The sequence below is a fragment of the Culex pipiens genome, chromosome 1, assembly GCF_016801865.2.
Source record: "Culex pipiens pallens isolate TS chromosome 1, TS_CPP_V2, whole genome shotgun sequence".
Taxonomy (NCBI): Eukaryota; Metazoa; Arthropoda; class Insecta; order Diptera; family Culicidae; genus Culex; species Culex pipiens.
The window spans coordinates 132,083,952-132,096,753 of NC_068937.1; the positions used below are offsets into that span (position 1 = coordinate 132,083,952).

The 12,802-nt window shown below is 37.7% G+C and overlaps 1 protein-coding gene across 1 annotated transcript in view; it reads right to left on the bottom strand.

Annotated features, from left to right (window-relative positions):
• Window positions 1-12,554, bottom strand: part of LOC120431567 (uncharacterized) — a 137,830-nt gene extending 125,276 nt beyond the window's left edge. Inside the window, exon 1 of the mRNA XM_039596678.2 lies at window positions 11,854-12,554. The gene's annotated coding sequence lies outside the window, so the exon portion shown is untranslated. The remainder of the gene's footprint in view (window positions 1-11,853) is intronic.
• Window positions 12,555-12,802: the final 248 nt, after the last annotated feature.

Consider the following 12,802-nt stretch of genomic DNA (forward strand, 5'->3'; position numbering starts at 1 on the left):
CATCAGCCCGGGGGGAAAGGGAGTTGTGGGGCAAAAATACAGTATTGCAAGCGCAAATAGTAATCGAGATCGGGGATAGGAAAGAAAAAAAAACTGAAGCAGAGCACTCTCGCCCCTGGTGGAAAGTTGGATTAACGGACACTGCTGCTGTGGGGAGGAAGATGGATTGAATTTGCGCTTTGCGCAAAATGGACTTTTAAACTGCGCCGATTAACAGTTTCAACGCCTCGCGCGTAATGACATCGCAGAGCGCACACAGTTAGATCGGCAGCGAGTTCATGTGAGCGCTCAATGCAAATCGGTAATTTACAGGTTGGCAAACTTGGTCGTGCTTCTTTTTTTTGGCAAGTCTAAATTGGACTAGCCAAAAACTAGAGGCGAGACGAGGAGGTTAGCCGCTAACTAAACCGCTTGACTTGAGTAGACCTCCGCGCACTAACTAGACGCGCGGAGAAAGCAATTGCTGCGAAAATAAAACTGTCTTATCCGTTAATTTCATCTTGCGGGCGTTGATGGCAATGACGGGTTTTCCAACCCCCTCCGCCGACGGGCGTGAAATTTTTTGCCACACAGTTCACTTAGTGGGGTTGTGTTGGAGCTGATTAGACCCGGGGTTGAGCTGCGCGGTGCAGTTATTGTGGGTGGATTTGAAGCTTTTAGTCGGTGTGTGTGGATTTGTTTGTGGCGTTCGAGATTTTTGAAAGCTGACGCTTGTCATGACTCTGGTTGATGTTTGTGACTCAACTGTTTTTGAATTTGGCTCTGATTTTGATGCTTCTTAAATTTACAAATTACAGGCGTTAAGAGTAGTCGGTTAGCTCAAAAACAAAAGCAGTGTCGAAAAGTATTACTTTTAGAAACATGTGCTGAAAAGATTTTTTTTAAGTTCTGTAATGAACTTTGTCACCATATAATTCCAGGAAAAGTAGGTATTTTCAAAACGAAATTGCAGAAAAAACTTTTGTGATTGAACTGAGTTTGATTTTATCAAAAGACAATAACGAAACAAACATTAAAATTGATAAACAATTTTCCTTATTTTTAGATACTTTGCAACGTTTCGACAACAGAGTAACTTTCATCAAATATGTAAAGTATCTTGTGAAAAGTTTTAATTATAAATTAAATGGAAGACTTTAGACTTGGGTTTTAAAGGAAGAAAGGTGTTTGCAGTAGATTTGTCAGATATTACTTTTTTATACTGGGCAAATATTTTACAAATATTTTTACATGTTTTTTTTTCAAAGAAATAAAGCAAATTTTATGTATTTTTTGAAATTAAGGCCTTTTTAATTATTTTTTCAATGATTTCGCCTGTCGAAATATATTGAGTACACTGTACTGCAATGGTTGTCATAATCTCTTGACGAATGAAGAAATTGATTTAATCATAAGCTAAAAAAATACAAAAAAAAAAAGTTTAGTTATTTGAACCATAAGCCAGAAAAAATGTATCTTCCAACTAAAATCCTTTTAAAAATCTTAGTCAAGGTTGGACGTTTTCATGAAGGTTTCTTCCTTTGAAAAGATTCCTTAACATGACGCCATTGAAAACCCCCCTTAAAAATGTCCTAAAAAAAGTCAAGGGGCATTTGTTTTTACTAAAACTGAAATTTTGTATACAAAAATACTTGTAAAATCGCTTGCTAACTGTTTAGAATAGATTGTGTAACGCTTCATTATGTAACGCTTCATTACAAGTTGCACGAGTCGTACATTTATCTAACGAGGTTCACCGAGTGCTGAAAAAAACATGTTTTGCAACGAGTTCCATACAACGTTGTTTGCAATTCCGAAATTGAGTGAAATTTTAAGTAAAATTTTCATGTTTTTAGTAACTAATCGTTTAAATCAAAAAAATGTTGAAAAGTGTTACTTTTCGAAACAAGTGCTGAAAAGTTTAGCTTTTTGGCACCCATTTCAGTGCTGAAAAGTAGAACTTTTCAGCATTTATTTTGAAAAGTGTTGCTATTCGATTTTGTTATTTTTGGTACAGAAAAGTAGGCTTTTTCGTCGTTCAAGAATGACAGGAAAAGTAAGTAGATTCACGACGGAATTGCAAAAAAAAACTAACTTAATCCACCAATGTGGCTGATGCCTTCCTCACTTTTTACCAACAATGAGTAATAGAGTGGTTTGGACACATATTTCGGCTATTTTTTGAATCCAGAAAAAAAACGTACACACATATAACTTAAGTAATCATAACTCGAGACAAGGTTGCCAGATCTTCAATGTTTTGGACTCATTGGAAAGGTTTTTCGATTACCAACGATGGTGGTGGATCAGGACATAGTTTACATACAGTTAAGTGAGATCCGGCTTCCAAAAAGTACATAAATATTACTTAAGTGGCCATATCTCGAGACAGGGTTGCCAGATCTTCAGTGTTTTGGATTCGTTGGAAAGTTTTTTCGATTACCTAACCAACGATGGGTTGGATGGTGGATCCGGACATAGTTTACATACATTTAAGTGAGATCCGGCTTCAAAAAAGTGCATCAATATCACTTAAGTGGACATATCTCGAGACAGGTTTGCCAGATCTTCAATGTTTTGAACTCGTTGGAGAGGTTTTTTGATAACCTAACCAACGATTGGTCGGATGGTGGATCCGGACATATTTTACATACATTTAAGTGAGATCCGGCTTCCAAAAAGTACATAAATATTACTTAAGTGGCCATATCTCGAGACAGTGTTGCCAGATCTTCAGTGTTTTGGATTCGTTGGAAAGGTTTTTCGATTACCTAACCAACGATGGGTCGGATAGTGGATCCGGACATAGTTTACATACATTTAAGTGGGATCCGGCTTCCAAAAAGTGCATCAATATCACTTAAGTGGCCATATCTCGAGACAGGGTTGCCAGATCTTCAGTGTTTTGGATTCGTTGGAAAGGTTTTTCGATAACCTAACCAACAATGGGTCGGATGGTGGATCCGGACATAGTTTACATACATTTAAGTGAGATCCGGCTTCCAAAAAGTGCATCAATATCACTTAAGTGGCCATATCTCGAGACAGGGTTGCCAGATCTTCAGTGTTTTGGATTCGTTGGAAAGGTTTTTCGATTACCTATCCAACAATGGGTCGGATGGTGGATCCGGACATAGTTTACATACATTTAAGTGAGATCCGGCTTCCAAAAAGTGCATCAATATCACTTAAGTGGACATATCTCGAGACAGGGTTGCCAGATCTTCAATGTTTTGAACTCGTTGGGAAGGTTTATTGATTGCCTAACCAACGATGGGTCGGATAGTGGATCCTGACATAGTTTACATACATTTAAGTGGGATCCGGCTTCAAAAAAGTGCATCAATATCACTTAAGTGGTCGTAACTCGAGACAGGGTTGCCAGATCTTCAATGTTTTGGACTCGTTAGAAAGGTCTTTTGATTACCTAACCAACGATGGGTTGGATGATGGATCCGGACATAGTTTTCATGCATATAAGTGAGATCCGGATAAACGTGAAAACATATTTTTATATATAACTTTTGAACTACTTATCGAAACTTCAAACAATTCAATAGCGATGTATGGGACCCTAAACCAAGTCGAATGCAACCAGTTTGATCAAAATCGGTCCAGCCAGTGCTGAGAAAACTTGGCAAGAATTTTCAACACATACATACATACACACACACACACATACACACACACACACATACACACACACACACATACACACACACACACAGACATTTGTTCAGTTTTCGATTCTGAGTCGATAGGTATACATGAATATAGGTCTACGAGCTGTATTTCAAAAGTTCATTTTTCGAGCAGGATTATAGCCTTACCTCAGTGAGGAAGGCAAAAACTTGTTAATATTTTAGCACATTTTGAATGTTAGGATCGCAGAACGGAAAAAGACGTAAAAGCGTTGGAAATAATATATTCTCATGAATTCATGATAATTTGAATATTTATTATGGTAGGATAACGAATTACCGAATGACCGAATGGTAGAATAACTGTAATGATGTGTAGAATTTTGTACTTTTTGTTTCGAAATTTTGAAAATCAGGCGTGATGTAATATTACCATGATTTTTTAACTATGTTATTAAAACTTTCAATATATTGTAATAATTTATGCTCCAATAGTTTGAAACTTAGACACGAATTTGTTTTGCTCGAGGCAATTAAAAAAATTGTCAAAAAATTGGACAAAAAAACCTTTGTAGTGAATATTATCTTTCTGAATACTTGAAAATTTAGTTTTTTGTTTGTTCTGGAGGTCATGTTACTTTTTTTTTGTTATTTCATGTGTCATCATTTATCATTACTTAATCTTAAGATTTTGCCTTTAAATTGAATTTTAAGCAATTAGGATTAAAAAAAGTGTTCAGTCATAGTTTAGGCCGAATTTTCATAAAACTTTGTAAACTTTTTTTTACTTGAAACATATACAGTGGACTCTCTCGTTGTCGATATTAAAGGGACCGTCGAGAGCGGAAGGTATCAAATTATAGAACAAAAAAATCAAAGCATGGTTCTTCAAGGGACTGCAAAAATTATTGACAGCTGGAGCAATATTGATATCGAGAAGATCGACAGACAAAGAGTCGACTGTAATCATATAATTTTCAAATTTGGTTGGTGACAATGATTAAAAATTGATTTCTGGCGATTTTTTTATTGCTTTAACCGTTTTAAAACCGAGATAATTTATAAGGCCAAAGCTAGAACATTGTTGAAGCCTAGGTTGACTTGAGATCCCCAAATTATCGATCAGTTCAAAATTCCCACGAGTCCAAATCGTTTCAGCTGTTCAAGACTTCAACAGCTCACTTCGCTCGCCCCTGGTAAACCTAACTGACCGCGCTCGATCGATCGAGTTTAGGGGAAAGACATTTCCTTGTCCTCTCCAACACCAACCATTTCTTCCCTTCCGACGTTCAGACGGCCCATTCTCACCGTCGTCGTCGCCATCCAATCTTACTTCCCATAATACGCCAGCGTCGCTCGCTGCCGCCGTAGAACGCAGCTAACTGTAACTCTTCTGTAAAAGCTCGCTCCCAAGTGCACGCGAGCAGCAGCATCTTGGTTGGACAAGTCGCGGGTAATTGTGGGGACACAGAGGCAACTAAGTATGCATTCTTACGCATACTTTGCGCGCAGAAGCTTGATGGGATCAGCAGCAGCACGGTGCTTCCTGCTTCGTCGAGCGTCGATCAACGTGAATGAACGTCTAGACCTGGTAGAGAGTTGCACCGACTAACCGACCAACGTCAACGGTGGTGATTCTGTCGAACGGTACTCGCAGTTACCCGAAGACTCTGTGTGTGTGTGTGTATGGTTGTGTGCGGGTTTGTGCGACCCCTTAAGATCTGATTACCTGTCCGGTGTGGTTTAGACCTTGTGGTTCTTGATCGGTGTTTGTGTTTTCACACAAACACAGTCTGCAAACACATTCCTCCCGGGGTAATCAGATTAATACGGGAGATTAGTGCGGGTTATTAGGCGGAAAACACGGGTTTAGAACAAATAATCCTGACCCTAATCGGGGGAGGCCGAGCTTCCAGAACATCTGGACACACCGGGCATCACTTTCCGGACGAGTTAAACCCCATAATCAGCGGCCAAGAATTCCGCACATGACGTGTGCACACCGGGACTCCGGGAGCATCCAACAATAGCTGAACAATCAGCGGCCGCGTAAATCCCGTTGAACGAGCGAATTGATCAATTTGGGTATAGAGAGGTAGAGGTAGAGTTCATGCACTTGTTTGGCCGGGTCAAACCCGATCCCTTCGCCGCGTGTACGCCAATCAGCGCCAGACCAATCATCGATCGCACCTGAAGGAGGGCATGAGAATGCGAAAAATATACGGGAAAGGAAAAAAATAAGCATGGGAGAAATCAAATTACATCCCGAAAATAACCTCTGGTTGTGCGATGTATGGATTTTCGGACGAAAACGCCGTGGAAGATGGTTCGGGAAGTGATGGGCGCGCGCACATGTGAAGGCTTGCTTCAGAAGCGGAGAACAGCACGGTGAAAACAAAATTCTGGTGCAAAGGTTACAATGCCGAAATTAGGGGAGAAAATATCGAAATTATGAGGGGTCCAGAGAAAATACTCGCCCTTGGGGTGGAACGGAGAAAGGAAGAATACAGGCGAATTTTTTTCTGGTTGGTCAGGTTATTTTTGGATCGCGTTGATGAAATTTCAAAAAGAGATTTCAACTCCAAGATAATCCAGTGAACAAAAGAAGTAAAATTTTTCCTTGGTCCAATATCATGATTCTTTAACTGCCGTTACCTTTTCTGAGTTGAGAGAGCAAGTTTGAAAGCTTGAAGTAATATTTTCTATGAATTTCAATTCTACTATCATTTTATTTATGATTCACTTAATAAGGATCTAAACACATGATCTTCTTTAAAAACATTTTTATTGAAAATTATTTTGATTTATCAACAATGTTTCGAAAATTTGTGATAAAATTTTCATTATTCAAAATAAAAATTTTTGAATTTTGAAATTTTAATATCAAGTTAAATATTTAAAAATGTTCAAAATAAGGCATTTTTAGCTGGATCATAATGTTCGACTTGTTTTTTTTAAATTTCGAAATTATTTTGAAAGTGAACAAAGCTTTAAATTTCACAAAAGCATAATATAGCTTCTGAGATATGAAACATCAGTTGAAAAATCAGGGTTGATTAGGTGACATTGAAGAAATTCAACTTTTCAAAATTTATCACATAGTCTAAAAGTGAAAATTGTTGGAAATTTTCTCAGCTTTCCTAAAGTATTTTTTCGATGGGTGGTTTTTCATAAAATATGTTGAAATAAAAAACATCCATTATTTATCAACTTGATAATGCCTACAACTTAAAAGCTAATCTTTTTCGATCGCAAATTTGATTGGCAGATAAAAAATTATTATTAAAATATTGTATGAAAATATGTTCATTAATTTCAAAAAGGCATATATTTTTTAAAATTCATGACTCCGGCACCATCCTAAACTCGGAGCAACAGATGCCATTTGTGTCCCCGAACTGATAAGTAATTTGAAAAAATTATTTATATCATATTTTGTTAGGAATTCGACGTAGTGTAATGATAAAATCGGGATTCTTTTGCTGTGTTTTTTTTTGTTTTATTATAAAGACTTCACACCATTGTTCAAATGTTTAGCGGAAAATTTTGGTCATAAATTATCAAGTGCTGCAATATTATCTTCTTTTTTCTTCCTGGATTTAACAGTTATCTCATAACACTTATTCCTATCAAATTTTGCTTTTATGCTGTGTTTCATTATTACTTAAAAGTTCAATTTATAACCCACAGAACCCAATTGATCAGAAAATCCGTGCAAAAGATACAGATTTTCGAATATTAACATGGACATTTTTAATCAGCTCGCAAATTGAAAAGTTATAAATCTACAATTGATAATATCATTGAAAAAGGAAAATTTAACTGAAAAATGTTATTGATTTTGTTAAAATTTGGTCAGCTGTAGAACTCTTATGTTTTATTTTTTATCCTGAATTAAATTTGGCACAATTACTCACTTTTGTCTAAAGTCTAAAAAGTAGTGTGCTCGGAAGTAATTAGTTTTTTTAGATTTATGATCGTTTTGCACTAGACATGCTCATTTTCCCCAAAAAAGTCATAATGATGCCTAAATTCAACATTTGTTTAGAAGTTTTAAGAGCTTCTGATTTTTTTTTATTTGGACTTCCAAGTAATTCCGCAATAATCCTCCAAAATTTCCCCCTCCTCAAACCACTGATAGTGCGCACTTTCCAAACCTCGAACTTCGAAAAAAAAAAAACTTTTCCTTTTTCCCCGATACCCACTGCATTGAGAGCTGACATATTCCACTTAGACCTGAAGAGTGTTTGAGGGAAAATGTGTGCAGAAAAATCCGACCACTTCCGGGGCCATCAAAACGGCTATTGTGCAACACCGCTCAAGTGCTCCCATTTTTTTTCGTTGTTTCTCCTCGAAGTCAAAAGCTCAAAGCCCAAGAGATAATTTTCGCTTTTTTATGTTTGGGGCGCGCGCGCGCGAGAAAACCACTGATTGACCCTAAAAGGTTGTAATTGGGTGTTTTGTGAGGGGTGTAAGAGATTTCGCCTTATCACTCGCGCAAAACGTGATCGACTTTTTTCTGGCTCTGCTGCTACTGGACTTGATTGCCAAGTTTGCTGAATGTTTGTTTTCTGGAGCAGTTTTTTTTGCTAGATTTGCTTCCAACTGGTTGTGGGATGTGTCATAATTAGAGACTTTGGGCGAACCAACAGTGGCTACTGTTTTTTTTTCTCGGTAGATCCCAATTGCTGGGATTTGTTGTTTATTTTTTGCTAAACTTTGATTGAGGCGCGCAAAGAAAGTGCGCGCTTTTACTGATCTAATTAATTGAAATTACGGGGGAAGGCTCGATGGGCGCTCGATGCCTTGATGAGTGGGTTTAAGAGAGACTTTGAGGCTGGTGTCTGATTGTCAGGTTTGTCTGCGACTCTGGGCTGTTTTCTCACAGTTTCCGATCTTCACAAGTTAAAAGGTACCAATTGGAGATGGTTGATTTCGATATTTTTTTTGTTGTTGTTATATTTCTTTTGCCACTTTTCCTCTCGCTAATAGCACCTTGGTGGGTGTTGATTAACTCCCAGGTGGGATTGTGATCACTTTCTGGTATGCTCTGTGAGCTGGTTGTAACCCGATGGTTAGCTGTGTTTGATCGCAGTGGAAATTATCCGTTTTTGGGGAAAACACTTTCACACCTTTTGGTGGGAACTTTGAATTGGAAAATCAGAAACATTTTTTTTGCATTTTTTGAAGCTTTTGCTCCTTCTTTTCGAAAATCAAGAGGAGAGATTCTCTTGAACCTATTACCGAAAAATATTTTGAAATCGACAGTCAACTGATTTGAAAACATTTTCTAATGCTTGTCTTTTCCCATTATCAAGAGTTTAGACTTTTTCAAACTAATTTTTTTGCAAGATTTAATGTATTTTTGAAGCCTTACGTTACCAGTTTTAATACGTTTGCGAGATTCGAAAGGGTGTGTTTTTCTCAATTTGTTGCTAAATTTTCTACGACAAACATGTAAACCATGACACAGAAAAATTAAAGTTGGCTAGGTTCATAAATGTATTTCAATCGCCTTTTTAAAAAATCTGTTGAAAAATACTGGCTTTTTTAAAAAAAAAAGCTAAAAAAACTACATATTTTAAATTTGTTACCAAAACTACTTTATATTTAGTTTAAATCTCCTAACCAAAAAGTTAAAAAAATCAATCAAAATTTTACTTCGGTAAACATGTAAGTTTACCATTATTCCGGTGTAATGCTACTTCTTCAACATAAAAAGCGCTTTAAAAAAATTATCATAAATAAGATGAGGTCACAATATCACATTTTTTTCATTAAACTGCTTTGAACCAGCGGGCAAAAAAAAAATTATGAAAAAAAATATTTTTATAAAATTGAACTAAAGAGTTCAATTTTATAAAAATATTTTTTTTCATAATTTTTTTTTTTGCCCGCTGGTTCAAAGCAGTTAAGCAGCTTATAATTTCAAATTGTATTTTGGGACTACATTTCGGCAAAAGACGAACAATGGTGAGAAAAATGATTCATTGACTTTATGCGAAATTTTGATAGTAGCATTAATAATATACACAGAAAAAAATTTTAATTTCTGAATGTTGAAAATTTGGTAGGTTGAATATTACCTCTTTTTTTGAGTAATATTACATAAAAAATGTGTAAAAATGTGAACCTGATGAATATTCATCAAAAACTGATGAAAATTCATCATTTTCTGGGGTAAAATTTATCATTTATTTTGCCACAAAATCTGTCACCATTTTCTGATGAATATTACCATCATTTTTTTTCTGTGCCTGAAACATTTTGTGCATTTTTTGCCAAATATTTAAGAAAACTTGGCTAGAAATTTGATAAAATAGTAATTGACTCAACAGACTTTTTTTTCTTGTATTTAGTTGATATCTTTTATTTTTCAAAATAAATGCTTCGATCCTTATTTCCAATGTTCTCAATTTTTTGTTCATTTACTCTACTCAAGTTTGAATGAAACAAAAAAAAAGTGTTATTTTTAGGTATTATAAGTATTAAATGATGGAAACTTATTTTCAAGGTATAATAAACCGTCTTCACTTCTAATTGCATAAAACCTTGATTTTTTTAGAACTAAGACTAAAAAATAATCTAGACTTATATTGGAAAACTTATTTTTTTGATGCGCATTTTGAGTTCGATATTTAGCACACAGCAAAAAATCCGATGGTAAAATCGCATACAAAAGCATGCACATCACCGACCAAAAGACACTTTTTATTACACACTGCATGTATAATTTTTGAAAACGCAAAAAAAAAAGTTGCAACCACGGGATTAAAACCCAGCACCAACAGTAAAAACTGGCGCCTTAGCCCGCTCGGCCGATGGGCTACATATTTCGGGGTGTAATATTGCATGTATTTTCATAAAATAATGCAAAATCCATTTTACACACAGGCTTTTTACACGCAGCTAGATTACTACTTTTGTTTCTGAGTACAAAATTATGTTTCAAATTGCCAAATGCGAAATGTGTGTGTTTTGACATATAGAAAAGCAATTTTCTGTGAAAAACAAAAGCGATGTTTAAGCTCCTTCTAAAAGAATTTTTTTGCAAACAAAATGGACGTGGTAAATTTAGTACGTTGGAAAATCAATATAATTTGTCAGTAAATTGTTCTTAAGTAATTAAATTTCAGTGGCTTTATTTATTCATCGTTTTTTGTACACGGATGTTGAAGAAACTAATTGTTTTAAAATAATTTAAAGCTTAATTTTTTTTAACAAACTGAAATATTTTTTTAAAACTTGTACAAATCAAAAAATGCAGCCCTATTCAATTTTCTGGTTGTCAAGATTTCATAAGCCACACATTTCTCCTCAATCCAAGTATCATCGAAACCGTCTCAACGAACCCACATTCAAAATAAAACAGTGTCAATTTTCGAAAAACCTCCACCAACTTCATCTCAATCTGTTTTGAATTGCACTGCAAACGCACTCGAGAAGTGCCCAATTCAGCCCTCGCACGTGCGTCTCCATAAGCTCGTTGGTGGAACTTCCCAACCACACACTCTCCAGCCCAACGACCAACCCAAATATTTTCTCCTCCTCGAGATGCAATCAAAAAACACTCGGCGCACAATTGAATTCAAGAAGTGGCTAACCAATTTCGACTGGGTTTGGGGGGAGAAATGGGAAAGCAAATTGTGTTCTTAATGGAGGAAAGAAAAAAAAACAAAAAAAAAATCCATTATCGGTCCCACCGCCGAATTCCGGAACGAGCCAGTCAAAAATCGGAAAATTTTTGATTGACCCTAAAAGGTTTCCGAGAGGCATTGGACGACCTCCGGGTTCTGGGTGTACGCAGCCACCTTAATTGAACTTTCATTCGAAAATCGAGGGGATCGCGCAAGCGTTCCAAAACGGTCGATCTTTATGAGAGCAGTGAACGTTTAATATTTTTTCTCTCGTTTGAAGATCTTCGTTCGCACTAATTAAGAAATGGCGCGGCGCCGATCATCGACATCTGGGAAATTCTCGAGATCGGTATCTTGCACAAACGCCAAATCTCCCATGCATCTCTAATTGGCGATGACTTGGCAGAATCGGGGAGGCCGAGAAAAACGGTTCTCGGGGGCTTTTGGGTTGAGGAATTTCGAGGTCCACCGGCTAATCAACAGGTTTCATGGGCTGGATCGATCATCTTCTTCACATTTTGGGAGTGAAGAAAGTGAAGATTTCTTCGGCGGCCCTTCGATCGATGATGCTCCGGATAACCGGTGAGGACTCTTACCTTGCTACGAGGAATCTCTGGGTCCACGGCAGCAGTTCTGCACGCTGCTTGGGGGGCTGGATCTCCTCGCGACTTCTGTCTGCTACTCACAACACTTGTATCGCACTTTGGTCTTGGCTATCTCTTTCCGTGGGTTAGCTAACTATTTTTTGCTCGCGGCAAAAAAACGAACTTTTTCGAGATTTCGTGGCCTTCGTCAGAATTTCACTTCTGGTGGTGATGAGGATCGCGCTTGAACGCTTTCCCGCAAAATCGCACTAACAGTAGTTTGTTTCCCCCTTTCTTTGCTTCTAATTGCCTCGATTGCTTCCCAGCGGTTCTCGCTTCTTCTCAACACTCTGCTTCTGCGCAAGCTCAGAAGAGATCGGGCTTCTTTTCCACTCCGGAAACTGTTTGTTCCTTCGAACACAATTCGTTACACTGTGAGCACACAGAACAACTTCCTAGCCGGAAACGGGACTCCTCGGCTCGGTCGCGCTTTCCTGCAGGAAGAAATTGCTTTCTTCCAGGCAACCACTCGGCGCACACACACACTCTGGGAGCTGCTCCTGCTGCTGCTACTGCTGCGGATCTCGTACGATCTTGACCGTACGAAGGTTGGCACTTAACTAAAGAATACCGATCGGCGCTAGGTTGTTATATAAGTTTTCTTCTCCTCTCGGACACACGACTACGGCCGTGATCTTCAGCTGCTGATGGTTCGCGGAAGAGTTTGGGCTCGTCTTCATTTCTTCGGCATTTTCTATGTTTTTCAAAGCTCGCTCTCGCGCCACGATCGCGCGCGCGACCGCTCACTCTTTCTCCCAACCCGAACAACACCCAGCGCATCCGCGGCCAAGGATTTCCGTGCGCGGCGGAGAAAGAGTGACCTTGATCGTGAAATGCTCTCTCGACAACCTCGGCGGCGCGATCAAGTTCAGCGTGAGCGGAAGCACCGCACAAAGCGGAA